The sequence below is a fragment of the Mus caroli genome, chromosome 8 (genome assembly GCF_900094665.2).
Source record: "Mus caroli chromosome 8, CAROLI_EIJ_v1.1, whole genome shotgun sequence".
NCBI lineage: Eukaryota > Metazoa > Chordata > Mammalia > Rodentia > Muridae > Mus > Mus caroli.
In genome coordinates this window covers 97,283,168-97,287,562 of record NC_034577.1, presented here as the reverse complement: position 1 = coordinate 97,287,562, position 4,395 = coordinate 97,283,168, and positions in this window count along the sequence as shown.

Genomic DNA, 4,395 nt, shown 5'->3' with positions numbered 1-4,395 from the left:
TGGACCTTTGGAAGAGCAGTCGGGTGCTCTTACCCACTGAGCCATCTCACCAGCCCTTGTTTTGTTTTTCGAGACAGGGTTTCTCTGTGCAGTCCTGGCTGTCCTGGAACTCATTCTGTAGTCTAGGCTGGCCTCGAACTCAGAAATCTGCCTGCCTCTGCCTCCCAAGTGCTGGGATTAAAGGTTTGCGGCACCACTGCCCGGCGATCAGCCTGTTTCAAACGGTCTGTCACTCTATCTATAAGTGCAGCACACGAGTAGAGTTGGGAGTGGTTTGGATCTGAAAGTCTGAACCATTTCTCTGTAGGATTCCCCTGCAAAGAACAGGGCTCGAGAGCTCATGTTGGCACTTTAGCCCCTGTCCGAGCAAGCCTGGGGACTCAGGAAGGGCATAAGACTGACTGGAGTGAGGAGCTGGGGCCCAGACAGTAGGCAAAAGGCTCAACACCCAGTAATATGCCAACACTCTGGGGGTGAACTGACCAGTGCTTCTGAGAAATAACCCTCTACATACTTCCTTCTGAAGGCCAACTGTGCTTTTGGGACACTGCTTGGTCCCAAGACTTCTGTTCCACCCCCCACCTCTTCCTTCCCTCTTCTTGGTAAACAGCTGACCCCACGTTAATGCCAACAATTCTAGTTTTTATAGCAAAATAGGAACTTATTTATTTATTAAATTGTATTTTGGTTTCTTGAGACAGGAGGATTTCTCTCTGCAGTTCTGGGTATCCTGGTACTCACCAAGCTGGGCCCCAACCTTACTGAGATCCCCCTGCCTCTGCCTCCCCAGAGCTGGAATTAAAGGTGTGTGCCATCACCTCACAGCTTAGGAAGTTTTGTTTTGTTTTGTTTGTAAACGATCTATTTGTTTTATTTAGACGTATGAGTATTTCTGCCCACATGTATGTGTATCACGTACATGCCTGGTGCCTGCAGAAGTCAGAAAGAGGACTTCAGTCTACTGGAATAGAGTTACAGGCAGTTGTGAGGCACCATATAGGTACTGGGAATCAAACTGTAGGCCTCTGGAAGAGCAACAAATGCTCATAACTACAGAGCCATCTCTCTAGCCCCAGAGAACAGGACATTTTAAAGCCCACTAACCAATACCTTATGCCCCACTGCCTCCTACTTTAATCTCTTGCATCAGTAGGAGGTTGCTACAGACTGGTCTGGTGAAGGCCAGTACAGAGTTATCGAGACACTCTGCCAAGACTAGGAACAGTCAGAAGTCCAGAGCCAAGAGGGGGTAGGGAGATGCTAGAAGGCTTGGACAACCTTCGGCATTGGCCAGTATGAACATCTTGGCCAACCTAGCATCCTCAGATGACCACAGTCCCAGAAGACCACAGACGTAAGAAGAGTGGCACTGCTTTCAACTGGGATTTAAGGATGCACCACCTCCCCAAGCACCCAAACTATTAGGAGTCAGGATTGCTAGGGGAATGGCTAACCGTGACCTTTGCTGGCACTGTGGACAAACATCAGGAGTTGAGCTCCCTCCTTCTTTTTAAAGACAAAGGTTTACTACATGGCCTAATGTCTTGGCTGGTTTTCTGTCAACTTGGCAAAAAAAAAAAAAAAAAAAAAAAAAAAAAAAAAAAAAAAAAAAAAGAAGAAGAAAAAGAAGAAGAGAAAGCTCCTGGGTGTGGGAGCGCTGGGGAAGCCTTCCTGGAATATGCAGGAAGTAAGGTGGCTTGGAAGATTGCTCCAGGCTGGTCAGCATGGAACTGGGGGAAGGCGGGAGGTATGGGTGGTGTAGAGCTTGTGACTTGGTCATCTGGACTTTAACCCTGAGGACCAGTGTGAAGAAGTCACGTGTGAATGTAAGAAGATCTAAGAATAAGGCCCTTGACATTGAGATGTGTGTATTCTCTGACCACATACATGTTTCCTACTTGAGGCAGAGTCTTTGTAGCCTTGTCTTCTTGCTGTAGATCAGGCTGGTCTTGAACTCACAGAGACCTGTCTGCCTCTCCCTCCCTAGCACTAGGATTAAAGGAGCACACCATCACACCTGGCTTATTTGCAACATAGTATCGCTTGGACAGATGGGCACTAACTGCCAATTAATCTATGCAGACTTTGGTTATCCTAAATCATAGCCGAGAAGCCTTAGACTCTGAAAGAATCTGAGCTCCTGTATCCTTGTGCATCTTTTCAAGGACCAGGGCTGCTGCCAGAGTCTGTGCAAACTTGGGTTTTCTGTAAAAACCGCATGTTCTTAACCACTGAGCCAATCTCCAGCCCCAACTTCCTGCTTTTCTAACCTACAACCTTAGGATAGTCAATAATTCTTCCTAACCTACAATATTAGTCAATAATTCTTGCCTGCTTTTACTCTTGCAAAGCCAAACGACCCTCCTCCCACAGAACCTCTGCTGCTGGCTTTCCAGTTTATCCCCTAATTCTGGAGGAATGCACTCCATGTGCCAGTGGACACCAGGAATCATTAAGTTAGGCCCCACCACTCATTCTCCCTCTGTGGTGGCTATTCCTGGTTGTCCACTTGACTACATCTGGAATGAGCTACATACAATCCAGAAATGGAAGGCAGGCTTTGTGATCCAGATCTTGAGGCTGGAAGATATAGGACTCTGACCCGGATCTTGACATGAAATAACACAGGCCTTTGATCAAGATCTTGAGGTATAGTGGCTGTGAAAAGTTTAGGTTCATGCTTTAATCCCAGGAGACCTAGAGGCAAGCAGATCTCTGGTTCAAGGTCAGCCTGGGATAGAATAGATTCCAAACGTAGGCGTATACTCCTTTAATTTAGGCCATAAACTTCTGCTGGAGGCCTACATAAGGACAATGGAAGAAGGAAGGCTTTCTTCTTTTTTGCCTGGTTGCACTTACTTGCCAGCTCATCTGTTGGAACTTCTTCAGGATTCCAGCTTCTGCAGAAGGCCAGCTGAAACCCCCAGCCTCGTGGGATTGAGCAACTCCTAGATTCTTGGACTTCCCATTCACAGCTGCCAATTGTTGGGGTAGTTGGACTGCAGACTATAAGTCATTCCAATAAATCTCCTTTAATATATAGAGACACTCCATAAGCTCTGTGACTCTAGAGAACCATGACTAGTACCCTCTAACTCACAGCCCTTCCATGATGTCCCTCCCTTTCCCAGTGAGAACCTGAGGACTCCGGCTCAGTTTCCCTGGTTAATCATGCCTTCTCTCAAGCCCACTCAACCCTCAGCCTCTGACTCCTTGCTGGCTGGAACAAGATCCTATGATACTTCTGAGCTTGCTGCAGTGACACCCTGCATTCCATGGTTAGGGGGTCTCTGCTGAACTCTTCCCTTGGGCTTCAGAAATGGCCCACTTAATCTGAAGCACCTTTGCCTGCCTCCCACTAGGCCATGGTCACCGGGAGAGCAAGCGATTTGCCCGGTGACCTAGCACAGGACAGATGTTTAACACGTTAAATGTGCAAGTGTCGTGTGCTCTCCACAGCTCCCAAATTTCCTAGAAAAGGTCCAAAGCCAGATTCCAGTCCAGTTTGGTTCTCTTCCTCGGGTGAGAATATAGGCAAGGGTCCCCACCCTTCCCATCACTGCCTCTCACATAGACCTATGGTGCTAGGTCCCCTACAGAGACCAAATGGATCGTTGGGGTTTGGGGTACCAAACCAAAAGCAGAACTTCAAAAGCTATTTAGTGGTCCTCACTCAGCCCATTTGGATGTCAATCACTTCTCCCTAAACTCTAGACCCAGCAAGTTGGTGTTCCTGGGGTCAATGAGGGGGCCAAACACTGATCTAATTAGCCATTCAGCTCAGAACGCAGGAGGCAAGGGCCCAGAACAGAGCCCTCGATCTCCCTTTAATATCAAGGAAGGTTGTTTCACTTGAAGAGAAGTAGTTTTCCAGGACCACAAAGGTAAGTGCTCAGAAATCTAGAGAGTGAAGGAACTGTAGCAGAAGGGGTCAGAGCCCAAGTTGGGCTAGAACAGGTGAGGAAAAGAGGGTAAAAACCTGAAAAGTTAAGCTTTTACAAACTCACTGGAGGGGTTGGAGAGATGGCTCAGTGATTCAAAGCACTGAGTGCCCTTCGAGGGGTCCTGAGTTCAATTCCTGGCAACCCCATGGTGGCTCACAACTGTCTGTAATGGGATCTGACTCCCTCTTCTGGTGGGTCTGAAGGGAACCACAGTGTACTCATGTACATAAAATAAACTTTTGACTCAGCACAGGGATACAGAGGCAGGTGGATCTCTGAGTTCCAGCCTAGCTGGTCTGCAGACTAACTTTGTGGACAGCCAGGAATTAAAACAAAACAAAACAAAAACCAATCAGGCAGGCAGGCACGCCTTTAATCCCAGCACTTGGGAGGCAGAGGCAGGTGGATTTCTGAGTTCAAGGCCAGCCTGGTCTACAGAGTGAGTTCCAGG